A 23,087-nucleotide genomic window follows, 5' to 3' on the forward strand; every position below is an offset into this window, starting at 1 on the left:
CCACCCTTTGCTCTGATTACTGCTTTGCACACTCTTGGCATTCTCTCCATGAGCTTCAAGAGGTAGTCACCTGAAATGGTTTCCACTTCACAGGTGTGCCTTATCAGGGTTAATTAGTGGAATTTCTTGCTTTATCAATGGGGTTGGGACCATCAGTTGTGTTGTGCAGAAGTCAGGTTAATACACAGCCGACAGCCCTATTGGACAACTGTTAAAATTATGGCAAGAACCAATCAGCTAACTAAAGAAAAACGAGTGGCCATCATTACTTTAAGAAATGAAGGTCAGTCAGTCCGGAAAATTGCAAAAACTTTAAATGTGTCCCCAAGTGGAGTCGCAAAAACCATCAAGCGCTACAACGAAACTGGCACACATGAGGACCGACCCAGGAAAGGAAGACCAAGAGTCACCTCTGCTTCTGAGGATAAGTTCATCCGAGTCACCAGCTTCAGAAATCGCAAGTTAACAGCAGCTCAGATCAGAGACCAGATGAATGCCACACAGAGTTCTAGCAGCAGACCCATCTCTAGAACAACTGTTAAGAGGAGACTGCGCCAATCAGGCCTTCATGGTCAAATAGCTGCTAGGAAACCACTGCTAAGGAGAGGCAACAAGCAGAAGAGATTTGTTTGGGCCAAGAAACACAAGGAACGGACATTAGACCAGTGGAAATCTGTGCTTTGGTCTGATGAGTCCAAATTTGAGATCTTTGGTTCCAACCGCCGTGTCTTTGTGAGACACAGAAAAGGTGAATGGATGGATTCCACATGCCTGGTTCCCACTGTGAAGCATGGAGGAGGAGGTGTGATGGTGTGGGGGTGTTTTGCTGGTGACACTGTTGGGGATTTATTCAAAATTGAAGGCACACTGAACCAGCATGGCTACCACAGCATCCTGCAGCGACATGCCATCCCATCCGGTTTGCGTTTAGTTGGACAATCATTTTTTTTTCAACAGGACAATGACCCCAAACACACCTCCAGGCTGTGTAAGGGCTATTTGACCAAGAAGGAGAGTGATGGAGTGCTGCGGCAGATGACCTGGCCTCCACAGTCACCGGACCTGAACCCAATCGAGATGGTTTGGGGTGAGCTGGACCACAGAGTGAAGGCAAAGGGGCCAACAAGTGCTAAACACCTCTGGGAACTCCTTCAAGACTGTTGGAAAACCATTTCAGGTGACTACCTCTTGAAGCTCATGGAGAGAATGCCAAGAGTGTGCAAAGCAGTAATCAGAGCAAAGGGTGGCTATTTTGAAGAAACTAGAATATAAAACATGTTTTCAGTTATTTCACCTTTTTTTGTTAAGTACATAACTCCACATGTGTTCATTCATAGTTTTGATGCCTTCAGTGAGAATCTACAATGTAAATAGTCATGAAAATAAAGAAAACGCATTGAATGAGAAGGTGTGTCCAAACTTTTGGCCTGTACTGTATATAATTTCTGTGTTACATACCTTTGCTTCTCAGACTGCTCCCTCAGAGTAGCCCTGTACAGGTGTGTGCTGATCACTACCATCTTTTGAGATACCACAGACTGTGTGCCTACTGAGACAGTTTGTGGAGGGTCCGTTTGATATCCTACATCCTGTAGTGGAGAGGTGTTGGGCACCAGGGCCCTGCTGTGATGAACTCTAAAAGACAAAGTAAAATTAAGTATCTTAAACTGATATTGCACCAAATGAAAACAGTCAACATTAGGGATGGGTATCATTAATGTCCTTTGTTACCCACGGTTTGTTATTTGGATAACTGTCCATTGTTATCCAAATAACAAACCGTGGGTAACAAAGGACATCAAAGCCATCCTCAATGCAAAGAAGAGGGCCTTCAGAGCTGGTAACAGGGAGGAGGTGAGAACAATACAGGGGGAGCTGAAGATGAAGATCAGGGAGGCTAAGGAGAGGTACAGGAGGAAGCTGGAGAGGAAACTCCAGCAGAACAACGTGAGAGAGGTCTGGAGTGGAATGAGGACCATCACTGGCTTCAGGACCAACAACCACAGAGGAGTTGAAGGCAGCATGGACAGGGCCAATGAACTGAATCTGTTTTTTAACAGATTTGACACTGCTGGCCCTGCCCATCCCCCCCCCGACTCTTCTGCTGTCTGTCTTGGTCAACCATCTCCCACTCTGCCCTCCTCCCCCACTCCTCCCTCTCACACCTCAACACCCTCCTGCTTGACCCCCCCTCCTCCTCCTCCTCCTCACACCTCATCCCCCCGTGGTCAGACTGACTGCTCTCTCCATCATGAGGACTACACCCCTCCCCCACGTGTCGTCACCTCCACAATGTACTTCACTGCTGACCATGTGAGAAGACAGCTGATGAGACTCCACTCAAATAAGGCTGCAGGCCCTGATGGTGTCAGCCCCAGGGTGCTCAAAGCCTGTGCCCCCCAGCTATGTGGAGTACTTCAGCATGTCTTCAACATGAGCCTGAGTCTCCAGAGGGTCCCCTTGCTGTGGAAGACATCCTGCCTTGTTCCTGTGCCAAAGACGTCCCAAAGACGTCAAAGACGTCACGTCCCAGTGGCTCCAAGGACTACAGACACGTGGCATTGACCTCCCACATCATGAAGACCCTGGAGAGACTCGTCTTGGAGCAGCTCCGGCCCATGGTCAAGCCACTTTTGGACCCCCTCCAGTTCGCCTATCAGCCCCGACTTGGAGTTGAGGACGCCATCATCTACCTGCTCAACCGCGTCTACGCCCATTTGGATAAGCCGGCGAGCACTGTGAGGGTCATGTTTTTTGACTTCTCTAGTGCATTCAACACCATCCGTCCAGCTCTACTGGGTGACAAGCTGACAGCAATGCAGGTGGATGCCCCCCTGGTGTCCTGGATTGTAGACTACTTGACTGGCAGACCACAGTATGTGCGCTTGCAACGCTGTGTGTCAGACAGAGTGGTCAGCAATACCGGGGCCCCGCAGGGGACTGTCCTCTCTCCCTTCCTCTTCACCCTCTACACCACGGACTTCAGCTATTGCATTGAGACCTGCCATCTTCAGAAGTTTTCTGATGACTCTGCTATAGTTGGATGTATCACCAAGGGTGATGAGGATGAGTACAGGGCTGTTGTGGATAACTTTGTCTCATGGTGTGAGCAGAACCATCTGCAGCTCAACGTGGCAAAGACAAAGGAACTGGCTGTGGATCTGAGGAGGACCAAGACATCGGTGACCCCTGTTTCCATCCAAGGGGTCAGTGTGGACATTGTAGAGGACTATAAGTACCTGGGGGTACACATTGACAGTAAACTGGACTGGGTTAAGAACACTAACGCTCTCTACAGGAAGGGCCAGAGCCGTCTCTATTTTCTGAGGCGACTGAGGTCCTTCAACATCTGCCGGACTATGCTGAGGATTTTCTATGAGTCTGTGGTGGCCAGTGCTATCCTCTATGCTGTTGTGTGCTGGGGCAGCAGGCTGAGGGTGGCGGACGCTAACAGACTTAACAAACTGATCCGCAAGGCCAGTGACGTTGTGGGAACGGAGTGTGACTCTCTGATGGTGGTGTCAGAGAGGAGGATGCTGTCTAAGCTACGAACTGTCTTGGACAATGTCTCACACCCACTCCACCATGTGCTGGTCAGGCACAAGAGTACTTTCAGTGGGAGACTCATACCACCAAGATGTACCACTGAGCGCCACAGGAAATCATTCCTGCCTGTGGCCATCAAACTGTACAACTCCTCCCTCTGAGTGGCCCTGAGACTTTCACACACTGCAATAACTTAATTTAACTTGTGCAATAACCCCGTTCACCCTGACTGTATATATTCTGTTTGTGTAAATTTTGTTTACAATATATATATATATGTATGTATATATATATATATATATATATATATATATATATATATATAAAATTTACATTTATGTTTGTTAATAATTCCTGTTTATTGAACTATATATTTGTTAATACTATTGTTTAAATTTCTTATATTTTCATGTATCTTTCCTGTCTTGCAAGGAGCACCTGTAACATAAATAATTTCCCCTCGGGGATCAATAAAGTATTTCTGATTCTGATTCTGATTCTGATTAAGATTTTATCAATACTACTACTTTTATCGATACTCTTTACTGATTTGGTACTTTATCACTATTCTTATTGGTTCTTTTTCATTTCTAAATAATTGCTTTTTGGAAAATATATTAATTTAAAAAGAATAAATGAATAACTGCATATTTCAAATAAAACTACATGTTGTTTCCAGAGCAGCAACAGTAATTTTTACAACAGCAAAGTCACTATATAAATAATATTCCTGACATCACAATACTGAGTGAAGTTTAGTTTTTATCAGTCATTAAGTGTGTTTCCATTAACCCTAGAAATGCGCAAAACCTAAATATTGCAATAAAAAATGTTAATGGAAACACCTACATTTCGAAAAAGACTCTCAAATATCGAGAAAATGTTTTTAAGCTCTCATGAGGTGGTTTTTCAGATGTGTCGATATATAGAAGCATATCGCAAAAGTGTAATGGAAACACTTTTTTCGCAAATATACGTCACCAGACATTCAAGTCCTCTGTGAATTCCTTGTTCACAAATAAAGTTTAAAAAAAAAAAAAAAAAAAAACTCGTTCACAATCCTCTCCCAGAAATCCTTTATCCATGGTCGCTGCCACACTACTGACTACTGCAACAGCAGCAGTGGCAACCGAGATGATTGTTCCAGCTTGCAAGAGATTTGGAATGTACATCTTACTTCCGCAAACAAAGTGGAGTCTCGCGGGACGAGATTTTACGAGAATTACGGCTCATACGCAAAACACCTTTTATTGGAAACACCTGCAAGTCGCAATTATACTTTGTCAAAACTTTAGAAATATCGCATTTATTTTGCGCAAAACTGTAATGGTGTCCTCTGTCCTGCTCGCTCTCTGCTGATGTGATTCACTGTGTGCAGGTAACATTAGTGCTGGTAGAGAGAGGGGGGGCTGTTTGTCTCAGCCAGCAGCTAAGTTTAAAAGTACCTGCCCAATTTTAAGATAAGTGTCAAACTAAGTTAGTCTACATACAGACAACTGTCATTTGAGCTTATTAGTAACAATTCGGTATAAGCTGAACTAGCGTGCTGTCTAAATCAGCGTGTAACACGCATTTTATAGTTCTGCATTGAATCGACGCAGTAGCTACGCCGTAGCCTAACGTGCACCTCCCCAAAATTGTAACTACGCGTTGCAGTGATGCAGACCTCCTGTCTGACACTGTATACTGACACTAGTGCTGCACGATTTGATAAAAATGTGCGATTGCGATTTTGGTGGACAATATCGCAATTTGCGATTGCGATTACAATATAATAAATAAATGGTATCATGAGTCTCCTTGACCGATCCAGTGTTTCCCCTACATTATATTAGGGGGGCACTGGCCTGACCTGACAGTTATTGTTAGGGACAGTGTGTAAATGATTATCAACAGAATGCTGTTACGCACAGTCAAACACGGCTCTTGCACAGCAGTACAGCACGGCACTGTACACACAGTGGAAGGGAGCCTGTGTTGCGTTCAGGCATTGTCACGTAAATGACAAATACCAGCATGTAAATAGGCCATTGCGCAACACAGCAGCATGTCATGTGGGCTGAAACCGAGCAAAATTGCTCAATTTTTCAGCTGTTATTACATAGATGTCATGGAGTCCGTGATTTTCCTGTGTCTCTTTGAGGTGTAGTCGTATGGCGTGACACTTACAGATGTGTAATTGTGCTTTGTTGTTGTTTTATGAGGCTCTGACGGCTTTCAGTTGTCTCTTTGTCTTTAACATTACTTGGCTTGGCTTTCTCTCGCATGCATTCCACCTACTTTTCTCTGTGCTGTCTTAAGTGTTGATATAGATTGGTCGTGTTACCGCGGGTCGTGGCGACTTTAACTTTTAAAGTTTTACACAGCACGTCTTTCTGGTCAACGTCGCCGTACCTGAATCCAAAGTATAGCCATATAATAGGCACTGGGTTATTTTTCGCCACCAACACAGCTTGTTCATGGTCGTGCTCATGCTCTTCTTCAGCATCCATGTTGGTCACTGCTGCACGCCGGGTGGTCACCTGACCATACATGCTGCACACACCAGGATAGCTTGTAGGCGTAATGTCAACAAACTTCACACACTACAAGAGAGGTAGTCACGTCCACAGGCACACACGTTAACATTCATTTACATTAAATCGCAAATCGCAGCCTTTTATGCAGTTATGTAATCACACAGCCTGACATCGCGATTGCAACTGCGATCAGATCAATCGTGCAGTTCTAACTGACACCATATCCCTCAGTGGAAACGGAGCTTGTATTTACTTTTAGTTCACAGATAATAGACAATAAACAGTGAAGACAGTAAGGCCTCCATTAAAAACGCATTTTATATTAGGGATTTATCCAGGTTTCATATGAGGAGAGGAAATCTCTGCTCATCGCTAGGCTAATTTATACAATGTAAAATACCACAGGCTTGTGCTAATAACGTTAGCATTTTGTATTTGTTGGGAAAACGTGTTTAGTATGACAGTTTTGTCAGTGAACCTTGTGAGTTGTAATGGAGCCAAGTTGTGTGCCGTTACCTTAGTTAGATGTTGCTGTTGTCCCTGGTTTTATATGAGAAGGGGGAAAGCTCGCCAGCCCCTAGGCTAATCAATACAATGTAAAATGCCATAGGCTTGTGCTAAGAACAGCATGTTGTATTTGTTTAAAAATGTGTTTAGTACAAGACAGGTGTCAGTGAACTTTGTGAGTTGTAATGGAGCCAAACTGTGTGCCGTTACCTTTGTTAAATGTTGCCGTTATATGAGAAGATGAAAAGATTGCTAGTTGCTAGGCTAATTTATACAATGTAAAATGCCATAGGCTTGTGCTAAAAGCGTTAGCATGTTGTATTTGTGGGGAAAATGTGTCCGGATTAACGGATTAACGGATTAAGTGTTTAGTGTCTGTGAATGTTGCGAGTTGTACTGAAGCCAATTTGTGTACTTGTGTTTGAAATTGTCTCTAGTAAGCCATTAATGTGTGTTTTGGGTGTGTTTTGAATCAAGTAAACTTTACAGCACTTCACCAAAACCTCCGCCGCCGACTAGTGTTTTGGGGGTGTAACTGCAGAGTGATAGAAACACACCACCACAGAAGTTAAAATGCTCACAACGGCATAAGCGACATGCATAAGCGACATGCATAGGCTACATGCGTAGAGTCTATGCACAACCATAAATCCCCTTTAACACATAACGTTTGTGACGGTGGATAAGAGACTGTGGACGGAGCATATTGAATATCACTTTCTACATGTTTGCATGTTCATGCTTGCTGAACACATGTATTGATAAATTATTGGCTTCTTACTCGCTAAGGTTTATTGGCACTTGCAGTAACAAGTGTAGCTGCCATCATCTCGAGTAATTTTTGAGTTATCTTCACTTTGTTTCCACTGCGGCTGCCCAGCTGTTCACAGATTACTGTGTCGTGTATGTGTGTGCTTGTACGTGAAGATGACAGAGCACAGCGTAGAAAAAGCGTTTCAAAACAACTCTATTGGTTAGCCGGTTAGCCGAGACCTAGAGACCTACAGCTATAACGCTGTGTAAAACACAAAGGAAAAGGGAGAAAGCATAATAGGTCCTCCTCAAAAGCCGATTCACAATCACACTGAAGGCAACCACACATTTTGACAAATGCAGCTCTTACTTCCGCCCCAGACCTGACTGATGCCTGTCGGCTAATCGCTCGAGCTGGCGGGAGCGTATCTATGTTTCCCTCGGTTCTATGTTCCCCACTTAACCCTGAAAAAAAGATTCTATGTTCCCCGCTTACCCAAATAAGGTTCTATGTTTCCCGGGTTCTATGTTCCCTGCTCAATCAAAAAGGGTTCTATGTTTCCCGCTTACTAAAAAAAAAAAGGTTCTATGTTCCCCTCTTACCCGGGAAACATAGAACCTTTTTGGGTGGTAAGTGGGGAACATAGAACATAGGGATGACCCCGAGCTGGCAGCAGTTAGCTGCTTAGCTTGGGCATCACACATAGAAATGTGTCAACTTTTGTCAATATGGACATGCTGCACATCTTAGCTCTGTTAGATTTTCCACCATTAAGTCATTAAATTCATCTTACTGAAACCACCCAGCTAGCAGTTTAATTCACTGTATGCCGAGTAGCAACAGCATTTCAAAACAATAGCTTTGGTTAGCCAGTTAGCCAAGGCCTACAGCTAAACACTGGGTGTACAGCCTAATGTTAGCTCCTACAGCCATCTAACTTACTCCACACTTTAACACTCAGCAGCAGCTTCCTAGTTTGTTTTTACACAACAAATTCACAACTCGTAAAGCATACTTACAGGTATTGATCCCGAATCTCCAGATTTGTCCAACAAAGGGAACTGCCTCGTCTTTCAGCTGTAACTGCAGTGAAAATCCAGGAGTAATATGTTGCCAGTTTGTGAAGCATTCCTCGGGAAAATAGGGGGAACACAGTAAAATGTCCGGGTTGTATTGTGGAGGAATTATATCAAAAATAAATTCCAACCACTTGTTCCTTCGTCCTTTGGCAGTCCAAACAAGGGTGATTTTTGGTCACAATGAAGAAAGCAGTGTCTCCTAGACATGGTGTCTCCTCAACAGCTCCTAAACGGTTCAAACTCTGCAGCCTCTCTGCTCCGCCTCTGCTGGGAGCAGGTGTGTTTGGGGGTGCGGCTCAGTGGCCAGCAGGCATGTGCCATGCTAACTGCATGTTGTTAAGAATGAACGGAAATAATGGCGGGAAATTCAAACAAGCTGTTCTCTATCGTATTGAGACTATCTCTCCACACAGTTACATATTCCATATGTACAGAGACTGATCCCACTGGGACAGTTGATGTGGATATTTCTTTAAGACACACCACTATGTGGCCCATGCGCGGGCTTAAAAGCCCCAGGTGCGCATGTAATCACTGATTCATTGATTTCCACTCTGGCAGTAGGAGACGTGAGAGCATACGTTGTTGAAAAGGGAGATTAGCGTAGATCCACTTACCGGTTGTGTGAGCAGAGAGTCGGTCTCCGGGCCCCTCTCGGAATTGCTGGTCTGCCTTTGTTCTTTATTCTCTTATCCTTCGTTTGGAAAAGTAACTTGGCGTAAAAGGGGTACTGTAAGGCGTATTGCACGATCCGCTCTGCTAACGCGCCCAGGTATAGTCCACCACCGAAGCTGACTTGGTCGGCAGATGTGGTGTGGCATCCCTCTCTGCCTGGTGTCCTTCGGGAGTGTCGTGAGGTGTATCGCTGGGTGTCCGGCTAACGCACCTGCCTCCTATGCGTATACAGCAAGCACTGACACACATTATCTGCTGTCGAAGTCGGCGGGAATAGCGCGGAGGCTCGCTGCTGTGTCCACAAACCACCGTAGCAACAGTTAGCTGCCGTTGCTACAAACATAAGGCACAACATGCGAGGGCACTTCCTGGTTTGCGCGGTATGTCCGTATGGCAAGCCGAGAGGGACCTCCGTGCAGGGGCTGCAATGCGCAAATGCCTGCAGAGGATGGCCATGATTATTGTGTGATTTGTTTAGGCAGTGATCATGCACTCATGGCAAGGGATGACCCATCCTCATGTATAAGCTGTTTTTGCTTGTCAGCGAGGTTAAGGGAGGCCTGCTGCCATGTGTTTAGGACACAGCCACCTACACCTGCTTATGGACTGCAGTCGGCTAAGCGTCCTAGGACTGCAGCTCCAGCAGTGCAGAGTGCAGCTGGCAAAGGTGCCCCTTCACCCTCCAATACTGTGATTAAATCAATCAGGCATGAGCGATTTGTGTCACATGGGCTGCAGGCATCAACTAGCAAGCCTCCCGCCCCTGGACCCTCCACCATGATATTAGTTGGGGCCGATAGGGGCTGCCAATCTGACTCAGAGTCAGATAGGGAGATTGATATTATTAACCTGGAGCCCTCAGACGATGTGTTCCCCTCGGAGCAAGGGGAGACAGTCATATAAGATCGTGAGCAGCAGCCCCCTTTCCTTCAGGAGATTGTGAGTCGTGCAGCTGCTGCGTTGAATATTGAATTGCCATCTGATCAGGGGCCTGCCCCCTCCTGTTTTGATGATGAAGCGGAGGGGGGGGGGGGGGGGTCCACACGCTTCCTGGTGCCCCTCCTCTCAGACTTTGAGGACGTGCTCCGGAAGCAGTTCAGACACCATCAGATCGCTGGTCGGGGCTCTGTAGACGCCTAGCGGCAGTTCACAATAGGGAGAAGATAGACTGTGGGCCGTTACCTCCGGTGGACCAGGTTTTGGCGGCCTTGGTGTCTCCATCTCAGTCAGTTCTTGGGATGCCTTGCTCACCAAAATGCACAGTGCTATGGCGGTCCAGACCCAGCTGGCCAATACAGGGGCCATATTATCTCTGTACCAACGCCATCTAACTCAGCAGCTGAAGGAGGGGTGAAGTGATGACCTGCTGATGGAGCTGCAGCAGGTCTCTGCTGCAGGCAGAGGCGGCTGGTAAAGCCATGTTGGGATTCTGGACAGTCAGACACCACCTATGGCTGTCGCAGTCCATGCTGCAGCGAGAGGATAGAGCTTGTCTACTCAAGCTGCCCGTAGAGCCAGCGGCAATGTTTGGGCCGGATGCGTCTAGGATGCTTCAGCAGGCGCAGGAAGCTCGCCGCTGTGCTCGAGAGGTGTCTGGTGCTCTAAGGCGGAGCCAGGACTGGTGCCGGCCTCAGCCGCAGCAGCCTGAGCCTCCTCAGTCTAACTGGAGTCAGGGGGATCTGAGGGGCCAGCTGGATGCATCCAGAGGGCTATCAGGGAGGTGGGGAGGGAGAACCAACGGGCGGGGTTTTATTCCCGTTATTTCCTTGTCCCGGATCGGGACGGTACCCTCCGGCTGGGGAGATGCCGAAGGGGAGGACACAGAGCCTTCGGGTTCTGTGTCCTCCCCTTCGGTGTCTCTCTGACGCTGACACAGGGGAGGAAGGAATCCCCCAGGATCTGCCTCTCTCATTTTCAACTGGGAGCCAAGGTTACCTGGAAGCTTTATCTTCGCCCTCTTCTGCACATGTGCCCAGTACAGAGGTCTCTCTTTTTCTGGGGGCTATGCCCACAGAGGCACCTACAAGCCACAGTGTGGGTCACCAGAGGGCTGCGTGTGGCCCTAAAATGGTGGAAGACCCCGGCCAACATCTCAAGGGGGAGTTTGCTGGGTCCAGCGCTGCGTTGCCAGGTGATCTCTTCGGATGCGTCCCCGGCAGGATGGGGCACGGTCCCCGAGGGCGAGGGCACCAGCGGGAGCTGGAGTGGTCCCTGGATGGACCAACACATCGGTGCCATTTACTTGGCACTTCGGCACTTTGCACCAAGCCTGCAGGGCCATCATGTGCGTGTGAGACTGAACAGCAAGGTGGTGGTGGCTTATGTCAACAGGCAGGGGGGCTTGGGCTCCCCACGCCTTCGCAGGGGGGCATACAGGCTGTGGTCATGGGCAGGCACACGATTCCTGTCACTCAGAGCTATGCGTGTGCACCTGTTCTCCAGGGGTGGCCTGACCCCAGGGGAACGGCGACTGCGCCTGGAGGTGGTTGAGGAAATCTGATGTCATTTCGGCAGGGCAGTGGCCATTCTGTTCACATCCAGGAAGAAAGCGCACTGCCCGCTGTTCTTTCCATGGGGAGAGACGACCCCCCCCCGGGCGTCCTTGCCCTGGCGCACCAATGGCCTCCGGGGCTGCTGTATGCCTTTTCCCCATTCAGTCTCCTTCCAACCCTGCTGCTGAGGGTCCAGGTGGAGGAGGTGAGGCTGACCTTGGTACCCTTAGGGGTATGGTGGCAGCAATCAAGGCCGCTCGTGTTGGGGGTAACAGGTTGGCCGATGGTGACTGCAGCCTCATCTCACAGTTTCTGAAAGGTGCTGTGAGGCTTGCTCCATGCAGCAGAAGTTTGGCTGTCCCAACATGGGACCTCAACCTGGTGCTGGCTGCCTTACAACGGGAACCCTTCGGACCCCCGGTGTCAGTGGACATGAAGTGGTTATCACTCAAGGCTGTGTTCCTCATAGCGATTTTCACTATGCCCCTGTGCGGGTGAGCCAGGGAGATGTCTTATTATTTTCTTGTCAGTTGGCCTAGCAGAGGGCAGGCCATCTGAGCGGCCTCCATACATGTACACCTGACCCTTGCATCTTGCGGGGTCGGTCATGCTTGTGGCTGCGTCTGGCGCCTCAGCAGGGGGCAGTGACACGCAGCATCTGGCGGTGTCAAGAGCCTGTGTATGTGTATTCTGTATATTTGTATATAGCATTTTACTGGGTGTTTTGTATTCACACGCACTGTTTTAGAGCACTCTGGTGGCGGTGACGTCTCATTCGATTACCAGGGTCAGGGATCCTGGGGTGAACTTGAGGGGGTGCATCTGCTCTGTCTCCTCAGTCTCCTCGCGGTGTGTCTTACAGGGTCCCCGTACATATGGAATATGTAACTGTGTGGAGAGATAGTCTCGATACAATAGAGAACGTTCGGTTACGTTGTAACCTTGGTTCTCTGAGTGAAGAGACTATCTCTCCAGGGCAAGGCCACTCTGAAACCGTTCCAATCAATGTATCAGTGATTACATGCGCACCTGGGGCTTTTAAGCCCGCGCATAGGCCACGTAGTGGTGTGTCTTAAAGAAATATTCACGTCAACTGTCCCAGTGGGATCAGTCCCCATACATATGGAATATGTAACTGTGTGGAGAGATAGTCTCTTCACTCAGAGACCCAAGGTTACAACGTAACCGAACGTTTCAGGCAGGTCAGGAGCTGTGTGTCTGTGGGGAGACAGAACTCCCTTTAGCCTGGACTTAGCAGACCTTATAGAGGCAGAAAAATGCTATATAACACACTAAAGAAGAGGGAAAACCCCTAAAAACATAATAGGTCATCTTTAACATTCTCAACACATTATGCATATTTTACATTTCTAAATGTATTACATTCTAGTATAGCACATTGCACATATTTTATTTTTATATTTTTGAATACTTAGTCTTATTTCTACTTCTATAATGCTCTATGCTTTATATAAGAGCGACTTCACAACCACAATTTCCCCCCAGGGATCAATATATTATTTCTGATTCTGATTATTTCTGAATCTTCAGCTCTGGTTAGTGGCGTACGTTCCCTTGTGACTAGCGGAGCCTGCCACTAGCCATGATCTGCCGGTAACTACTTCCTTAAACGTCCTATCGGCGCTGATTAATCAGCCATTTGGTAAAACCACCAGCCTCTTATAATTAATCTGATGAGTAGGGAAACTGAGCTTTCTTTATAAGCCAAATGAAACTTCACTGTAACAAGGTGAAGACAACTGAAACAAAAGATCATGAGGTATAGCTCTGTGTTAATGGACTGACAACAAACATGTTTGTCAAGTCTTATAATGCAACATGATAATGTCTGTCACTAGATGAAAGAAGGGTGAATGACTCGCAACACTGCAGAACTCTTTGCAGAAAAAAAATATAATTTATTGCACCGTGACGTACGTTTCCAGCTGTGTGCTCTTCGTCAGACAAACAAATACTGTGAGAGGCCATCTTAAATATAGCTGATCACATGTTGCAATTATGGTCACATGACAAGCAGCTGCAGTGATTACATGACACAGATCTGATGCGGTGCGCAGCGGTGCCTGGACAGTGTGACGTGTGTGGTTGTGCTGCTGCCGTGGTCCTGCCAGATGCCTCCTGCTGCTGCTGCCATCATTAGTCATTAGTCATACTTCTACTGTTATTATACACATATGACTATTGTCACACAAGTATACTGTCTGATATTAATACATACTTTCAACATATTGTACCACAGTAGCCAGAACTATAACTATAATATTATTACTTTCATTAATGTTGTTGTAAGCTACTGTCATTACCTGCATCTCTCTCTCTCTCTCTCTCTCTCTCTCTCTCTGTCTCATTGTGTCATATGGATTACTGTTAATTTATTATGCTGATCTGTTCTGTACGACATCTATTGCACGTCTGTCCGTCCTGGAAGAGGGATCCCTCCTCAGTTGCTCTTCCTGAGGTTTCTACCGTTTTTTTTTTTTCCCCCGTTAAAGGGGTTTTTTTTGGGGAGTTTTTCCTTATCCGCTGTGAGGGTCTTAAGGACAGAGGGATGTCGTATGCTGTAAAGCCCTGTGAGGCAAATTGTGATTTGTGATATTGGGCTTTATAAATAAAATTGAATTGAATTGAATTGAATGTGTTGATTACCTTAAATGAAACGAGCAATACATCCAGACACACACAAAGGTGTCCACATGTCAGAGAGTCTGGAGTCAAGTCTGAAGTCACCTGAGTCATGTATAAACATATATAAGTGTAAAACATGTCATAACACCCATCCGAAAGCGAGCACAGTACATGATATATCCACACATCTGAGATGTGATTCAAAACATGGGCTCAAGCCAAAAATACAATATACAATAATAATCATAACAGTATACAAATAGATATAAAGATCCAAATAGAGGGCATGCTCTAAAGATAACATAGCCCAAGCCATGTATCGGGCCAGAGAAGCTGTCATAAACGGTGGGTGTCATCTCAAGGTGCCTCTATAAAAAGGTGCATAAATCAAAATACCGGTAGCTACCAGAAATCCAGTCCACCAGGAGGTAACTCGTAGGAGCAAGGGGGGAGGGGATTTTTGAATGGGGACAGAGTCAAAGGAAGGGGCGAATGTCCATATCTTCATTTAAGCCCCTGGGAGAAACAGTGTCCAAAGTGTACATCCAAAAGAGTTCACGTTGCAAGAGGAGATTGTTTATGTTGCCACCCCTCCGTGGGAGCTGTACGTGTTCAATGCCTGTGTATCTCAGGGAGGCAACATTATGTTTCATGAGGTTGAAGTGTTTAGCAACAGGGCTTCTCTGATCCTGTGTTCTTATGTTGCTTCTATGTTCTGCAGTTCTATTCTTGAGGGGTCGTGAGGTTTTCCCAACATAAGCTAGTCCACAGGGGCATTTGAGTAGATATATCACATTGATAGTTTTGCATGAGATGATGCCTTTAATGGAATAAGATTTTCCTGCATGGGGGTGAGAGAATGTGTGGGTTTTGCGGGTGAAATTGCACTGTGTGCAGTTACCACATTTGTAATTGCCAGGTTCGGGTGTTCCCAGGAATGTGGAAGGAGTGGGCGGGGGGCCAGGGGGACAGTCTGCTCTCACCAGCATGTTTCTGATGTTAGAGGGTCTTCTAAAGATGATTCTTGGAGGCTGATTGAATTGTCCATGGGGTGCAGGGTCCGTGACCAAGATGTGCCAATGTTTTTTTATGGCTTCCGACATGTCCCTGGAGAGAGGAGAATAAGGTGTGGCACAAATAATGTTATTATTAGTACCTTTGGTCCTGGTGCGGTTCAAAAGTTCTGACTGTGTGGAATCCGAAAACTTCTGTGATGCGTGTGTGATCCATTCGTCTTTGTAACCCCTTAGTCTAAATCTGTGTTCTAAGTCCATCTTTTTTTCAGAGAAGTCAGTGTCGGAGCTGCATAAACGACGTATGTGGCTGAACTGTGAAACTGGAAGACCTTTTTTCAAAGAAGTTGGATGGTATGAGTGTCCATGAAGTAATGAATTTGTATCCGTAGGTTTTCTGTATAGTGTAGTGCTTAGCTGGCCATTGTTGTTGAGTACCAATACATCCAGAAAGTTCATTTTAAGTCTGTCCGAGCTCATGGTGAATTTCAAATGAGTGTGCTGTGTATTCATGAAGTGATGAAATTCTTTAAGTGACTCTTCTGTGGAGTTCCATATAAACCAGATATCATCAATGTATCTCTTGTAAGCAGAGATGTGTGGCAGGAAAGGGTTCACCACCGGATTCAGTATGACCTCCTGCTCCAACAGTCCAACAAACAGAGAGGCAAAGCTGGGGGACATTTTGGAGCCCATGCTGACTCCTGACACCTGTAAATAAAAATCATTTCCAAACATGAAGTAGTTGTTTGTCAACACAGTCTCCATGAGTTCAGGTAAACAGACTAGACTAGGTGTATTGGAATTATCAGAGTTCTGCTGGTGGAGAAAGTGTTCGGCTGCTCTTAAGCCTTCTTGTATGAGTACATTTGTGTAGAGTGACTCAATGTCCATAGTAACCATGAAATTATTGTCTTGTGTAGGTTGTGCTTGCAGAGTTTTAATGAAATCAATGGAGTCTTTGGTGTATGAGGGCAGTGATGTGACACAGGGCTGTAGAAAATAGTCGACAAAAGCAGAAACTTTTTCTGTTAGAGAGCCGATTGCAGCGACTATGGGACGGCCAGGAGGGGTCGTGATGCGTAGCCCGCGGGGGATACGTTTAGCTCTTAGATAGTCACTCAGTGTAACAGCATGTAAAAATTGCACTCAGTGTAACATGCTGTTAGACTGAGTGACTATCTAAGAGCTAAACATATCCCCTGCGGGCTACGCATCATGAAAACCCCAGCAATTGGGAGAGACAATGAAACTTTTGTAACTCGGTGGTGTGAAATATTGAACAAGTGCTCATTCGATCTGATGGCACTCACTATTCAAGAAATTTCCTCCCAGTTAACTAAGACCAGAGAGGACCTTAATCTACTCAAAAACCAACTCCTGACAGATGCGCCCGAAAAAAGTGAAATGAATGAACTAATTTAAGAATGTGACCGCAAAAAAACTGAACTTCAACAGAAAGTCACTCTGTCAAAAAAGAGAAAATTTGAGAGAGATGCCAGAGACTATGAACAAGGGGCAGTCTATAAATGGACATGTCCAGAATCCATTCAGCACGCCAAACAGAGGCGACGCTACAGAGGACGACGTCACAGAGACCTCAGCCCTGGGGATTCTACCTCCTCACTCAACATGGACTCAGAGTCCAGCAGCTCTCAACACAGGCCTTTTTTAGGCCACTCACAGCAGCCTCACCGACCTCAGTCCCGACCCCCCCCCAAATGGAAGAAGACAAGGAGGGGGCAGAGGAAGCACCACCAGAGGGGAGCCCTACTACACCCGCAGCAGGAACAGGATGTAAACATATTAAACCTGTCAAGTAAGCCCATATCTAACGATTGTCTCTCAGCATTAAGTGAAGGACTTTCTTTTTGTCCCACCACGCATGCTAAAGACTTCAATGTATTTATAGATCTGCAAAAATTCTTTCGCAGATTACGCCTTAAGGAGTTCTTTAAAGATCACTCTAACTCAGATTTTGTTCAATCCCAAGATCATGCTGTGGATGGAGCCATGACAACTGAGATTACAGACAATCCAGAACCCCCACCGACCACCTCTACCAGATCATTCACTCCTTTCAGAGGTAATTCCACATTCATCCCCCCTAAACACAGGAACTCATCTGTAGATACATACTGCAGACTAATAGAGAGAGACATTTCTAATCTGTTGAGCAAAAAGAGACAATATAAAATCAGACACAACCTAACCACAACACAACATATGGAACTGAAAGCTCTGAAAAATGATAAATCCATTATTGTGCAGAGTGCAGATAAAGGCGGGGCTTTCGTCATTCTTGACAAAGGGGCATATGAACAGGAAATCAGGAGACAACTTAATGATACTGCCTTCTACCGCAAACTGGATAAAAACCCTGTAGCCGAAATCAAAACCAGGGTACACTCCTGTCTTCGAGACCTCCTTGAGAGAGAAGAAATCACCAGAAAAGAGTATGATTTCATGACTGTGAACTCTCCTGTCACCCCTGTCTTCTACACCCTGCCCAAAATCCACAAGGCATACAGTGTGACCCCTCCTGGCCGTCCCATAGTCGCTGCAATCGGCTCTCTAACAGAAAAAGTTTCTGCTTTTGTCGACTATTTTCTACAGCCCTGTGTCACATCACTTCCCTCATACACCAAAGACTCCATTGATTTCATTAAAACTCTGCAAGCACAACCTACACAAGACAATAATTTTATGGTGACTATGGACATTGAGTCACTCTACACAAGTGTACCCAAACAAGAAGGCTTAAGAGCAGCCGAACACTTTTTCCACCAGCAGGACTCTGATAATTCCAATACACCTAGTCTAGTCTGTCTACCTGAACTCATGGAGACTGTGTTGACAAACAACTACTTCATGTTTGGAAATGATTTTTATTTACAGGTGTCAGGAGTCAGCATGGGCTCCAAAATGTCCCCCAGCTTTGCCTCTCTGTTTGTTGGACTGTTGGAGCAGGAGGTCATACTGAATCCGGTGGTGAACCCTTTCCTGCCACACATCTCTGCTTACAAGAGATACATTGATGATATCTGGTTTATATGGAACTCCACAGAAGAGTCACTTAAAGAATTTCATCACTTCATGAATACACAGCACACTCATTTGAAATTCACCATGAGCTCGGACAGACTTAAAATGAACTTTCTGGATGTATTGGTACTCAACAACAATGGCCAGCTAAGCACTACACTATACAGAAAACCTACGGATACAAATTCATTACTTCATGGACACTCATACCATCCAACTTCTTTGAAAAAAGGTCTTCCAGTTTCACAGTTCAGCCACATACGTCGTTTATGCAGCTCCGACACTGACTTCTCTGAAAAAAAGATGGACTTAGAACACAGATTTAGACTAAGGGGTTACAAAGAAGAATGGATCACACACGCATCACAGAAGTTTTCGGATTCCACACAGTCAGAACTTTTGAACCGCACCAGGACCAAAGGTACTAATAATAACATTATTTGTGCCACACCTTATTCTCCTCTCTCCAGGGACATGTCGGAAGCCATAAAAAAACATTGGCACATCTTGGTCACGGACCCTGCACCCCATGGACAATTCAATCAGCCTCCAAGAATCATCTTTAGAAGACCCTCTAACATCAGAAACATGCTGGTGAGAGCAGACTGTCCCCCTGGCCCCCCGCCCACTCCTTCCACATTCCTGGGAACACCCGAACCTGGCAATTACAAATGTGGTAACTGCACACAGTGCAATTTCACCCGCAAAACCCACACATTCTCTCACCCCCATACAGGAAAATCTTATTCCATTAAAGGCATCATCTCATGCAAAACTATCAATGTGATATATCTACTCAAATGCCCCTGTGGACTAGCTTATGTTGGGAAAACCTCACGACCCCTCAAGAATAGAATTGCAGAACATAGAAGCAACATAAAAACACAGGATCAGAGAAGCCCTGTTGCTAAACACTTCAACCTCATGAAACATAATGTTGCCTCCCTGAGATACACAGGCATTGAACACGTACAGCTCCCACGGAGGGGTGGCAACATAAACAATCTCCTCTTGCAACGTGAACTCTTTTGGATGTACACTTTGGACACTGTTTCTCCCAGGGGCTTAAATGAAGATATGGACATTCGCCCCTTCCTTTGACTCTGTCCCCATTCAAAAATCCCCTCCCCCCTTGCTCCTACGAGTTACCTCCTGGTGGATTGGACTTCTGGTAGCTACCGGTATTTTGATTTATGCACCTTTTTATAGAGGCGCCTTGAGATGTCACCCACCGTTTATGACAGCTTCTCTGGCCCGATACATGGCTTGGGCTATGTTATCTTTAGAGCATGCCCTCTATTTGGATCTTTATATCTATTTGTATACTGTTATGATTATTATTGTATATTGTATTTTTGGCTTGAGCCCATGTTTTGAATCACATCTCAGATGTGTGGATATATCATGTACTGTGCTCGCTTTCGGATGGGTGTTATGACATGTTTTACACTTATATATGTTTATACATGACTCAGGTGACTTCAGACTTGACTCCAGACTCTCTGACATGTGGACACCTTTGTGTGTGTCTGGATGTATTGCTCGTTTCATTTAAGGTAATCAACACATCAGATCTGTGTCATGTATTCACTGCAGCTGCTTGTCATGTGACCATAATTGCAACATGTGATCAGCTATATTTAAGATGGCCTCTCACAGTATTCGTTTGTCTGACGAAGAGCACACAGCTCGAAACACACGTCACAGTGCAATAAATTATATTTTTTTTCTGCAGAGTTCTGCAGTGTTGCGAGTCATTCACCCTTCTTTCATCTATGACTATCGACTCAGCACGTGCCCTCCGACAGTGAGATGTGCGTTCCTTTGGTTTGATTTTTTAATGTCTGTCACTAGACCCTCTCTTCCAGGTAATACTGCAGGTTTTCCATTTAGCCAAGCTGAAATAACCATGATAACATTTCTATGACATCATAAGGGTTGTTTGCTCCTAAACGTAAATATTGCTGAGGACTAAATGGTTGGCAGGTTTGCCACCAAGAAGTTTCAAAAAATGACCATCATATGTGCAGAGTTCGTTTACTGTTTAGATTATTTGTTCTGTGGAGGTTTGTTAAATGCACACATGTGTGCTCAGCTGAGAGCTGGTATCCTACCTCTCGCTATTGAAGTGGGGTGATTCATTGCGGTACCTGAAGACAATAGGATATGTAATGTCTGTGATCTAAAAGAGGTTGAAAATGAATTTCACTTCATGTTTTATTGTTCACAGTATGAGGACTTAAGGGTTCCCTTGCTTGATGAAATGCAAAAACAAAAAACTGATTTATTTTGGGCGGATGATGGTCAGAAGTTGGAGTGGTTATTTAAGACTGAGGTTTTTAAGACTGCTAATTTCATTTTCAAAGCCTGGAATAGAAGGCAATCCTTGCTCTTTAAGTGAGATATATCAGTGGATTAGAATAGGGTTCACTGTCCTAATCATGAGGACTGTTGTGTTTACATTGTACTATTGTACATCTGTATTATTGTACATCTGTTTTGTATCTTGGTTGTTTCCAAATTGTATGTTTGATCATTGTTTCTGTTTTTGAGATAAAGTGTCTTATAAGCCCATAAGGGCTGGGCTTCTTTGAAGCATGACACTTAAATAAAGAAATCAAATCAAATAAATGTAGGCCTACTACATTAAATCAGCAGACAGAACAGGGACAACATTGGTGAGTCAAAAAATAATTTGTCTTTAAGAACTTGCATTTTGGTCATGAAGTAGTCCATCAGAATGTTAGATTAATGTGATGTTTGACACCATGTTTACTGCATCTTGGCACCTGTCTGTGTCACTGCCTGCACTGTTGTAGACAGACTTTGTGTTGGAATACAGTACAGGCCAAAAGTTTGGACACACCTTCTCATTCAATGCGTTTTCTTTATTTTCATGACTATTTACATCGTAGATTCTCACTGAAGGCATCAAAACTATGAATGAACACATGTGGAGTTATGTACTTAACAAAAAAAGGTGAAATAACTGAAAACATGTTTTATATTCTAGTTTCTTCAAAATAGCCACCCTTTGCTCTGATTACTGCTTTGCACACTCTTGGCATTCTCTCCATGAGCTTCAAGAGGTAGTCACCTGAAATGGTTTTCCAACAGTCTTGAAGGAGTTCCCAGAGGTGTTTAGCACTTGTTGGCCCCTTTGCCTTCACTCTGCGGTCCAGCTCACCCCAAACCATCTCGATTGGGTTCAGGTCCGGTGACTGTGGAGGCCAGGTCATCTGCCGCAGCACTCCATCACTCTCCTTCTTGGTCAAATAGCCCTTACACAGCCTGGAGGTGTGTTTGGGGTCATTGTCCTGTTGAAAAATAAATGATCGTCCAACTAAACGCAAACCGGATGGGATGGCATGTCGCTGCAGGATGCTGTGGTAGCCATGCTGGTTCAGTGTGCCTTCAATTTTGAATAAATCCCCAACAGTGTCACCAGCAAAACACCCCCACACCATCACACCTCCTCCTCCATGCTTCACAGTGGGAACCAGGCATGTGGAATCCATCCGTTCACCTTTTCTGCGTCTCACAAAGACACGGCGGTTGGAACCAAAGATCTCAAATTTGGACTCATCAGACCAAAGCACAGATTTCCACTGGTCTAATGTCCATTCCTTGTGTTTCTTGGCCCAAACAAATCTCTTCTGCTTGTTGCCTCTCCTTAGCAGTGGTTTCCTAGCAGCTATTTGACCATGAAGGCCTGATTTGCGCAGTCTCCTCTTAACAGTTGTTCTAGAGATGGGTCTGCTGCTAGAACTCTGTGTGGCATTCATCTGGTCTCTGATCTGAGCTGCTGTTAACTTGCGATTTCTGAGGCTGGTGACTCGGATGAACTTATCCTCAGAAGCAGAGGTGACTCTTGGTCTTCCTTTCCTGGGTCGGTCCTCATGTGTGCCAGTTTCGTTGTAGCGCTTGATGGTTTTTGTGACTCCACTTGGGGACACATTTAAAGTTTCTGCAATTTTCCGGACTGACTGACCTTCATTTCTTAAAGTAATGATGGCCACTCGTTTTTCTTTAGTTAGCTGATTGGTTCTTGCCATAATATGAATTTTAACAGTTGTCCAATAGGGCTGTCGGCTGTGTATTAACCTGACTTCTGCACAACACAACTGATGGTCCCAACCCCATTGATAAAGCAAGAAATTCCACTAATTAACCCTGATAAGGCACACCTGTGAAGTGGAAACCATTTCAGGTGACTACCTCTTGAAGCTCATGGAGAGAATGCCAAGAGTGTGCAAAGCAGTAATCAGAGCAAAGGGTGGCTATTTTGAAGAAACTAGAATATAAAACATGTTTTCAGTTATTTCACCTTTTTTTGTTAAGTACATAACTCCACATGTGTTCATTCATAGTTTTGATGCCTTCAGTGAGAATCTACAATGTAAATAGTCATGAAAATAAAGAAAACGCATTGAATGAGAAGGTGTGTTCAAACTTTTGGCCTGTACTGTATGTCTGGTATAGTGCTGTAGACCACTGTGTCTATTATGTTTATGTTAGTGTGTGTAAGAAAGACTACCCGATCTCACAGAAATACATGAAACGACCACGACCTCTTAACACCGCATTCCGTGGTGGGGGCACGTAATGGGTTAAAATTACGTGCCGGTGTCGCTACCGGTACCACGGAAACAATGCCAGTGTAAAGTCAATTAGGATCCTTTGTTGTGGTGGACACACCATGACAAAGATTCAACAACGTCACACAATGGGCGGTGGTTAATGTTGTTTTCTAGTTTAGAAAACTTTATTTTATCGCTATTTTTATCATCATTTGACTGAATTTATTATAG

At 45.3% G+C, this 23,087-nt stretch overlaps 1 protein-coding gene and 1 long non-coding RNA gene across 2 annotated transcripts in view; one reads left to right on the top strand and one right to left on the bottom strand.

Annotated features, from left to right (window-relative positions):
- The window catches only part of kcnk18 (potassium channel, subfamily K, member 18), a 139,123-nt gene that overhangs the window by 112,273 nt on the left and 3,763 nt on the right, over positions 1 to 23,087 (bottom strand). The window lies entirely within an intron of this gene.
- LOC144458346 (uncharacterized) lies at positions 16,905 to 19,084 on the top strand. Its single transcript, XR_013487838.1, has 3 exons — positions 16,905 to 17,050; positions 17,225 to 17,317; positions 18,747 to 19,084. It is a non-coding gene; the product is annotated as an uncharacterized LOC144458346 (long non-coding RNA).

The sequence above is a fragment of the Epinephelus lanceolatus genome, chromosome 17 (genome assembly GCF_041903045.1).
Source record: "Epinephelus lanceolatus isolate andai-2023 chromosome 17, ASM4190304v1, whole genome shotgun sequence".
Lineage (NCBI taxonomy): Eukaryota > Metazoa > Chordata > Actinopteri > Perciformes > Serranidae > Epinephelus > Epinephelus lanceolatus.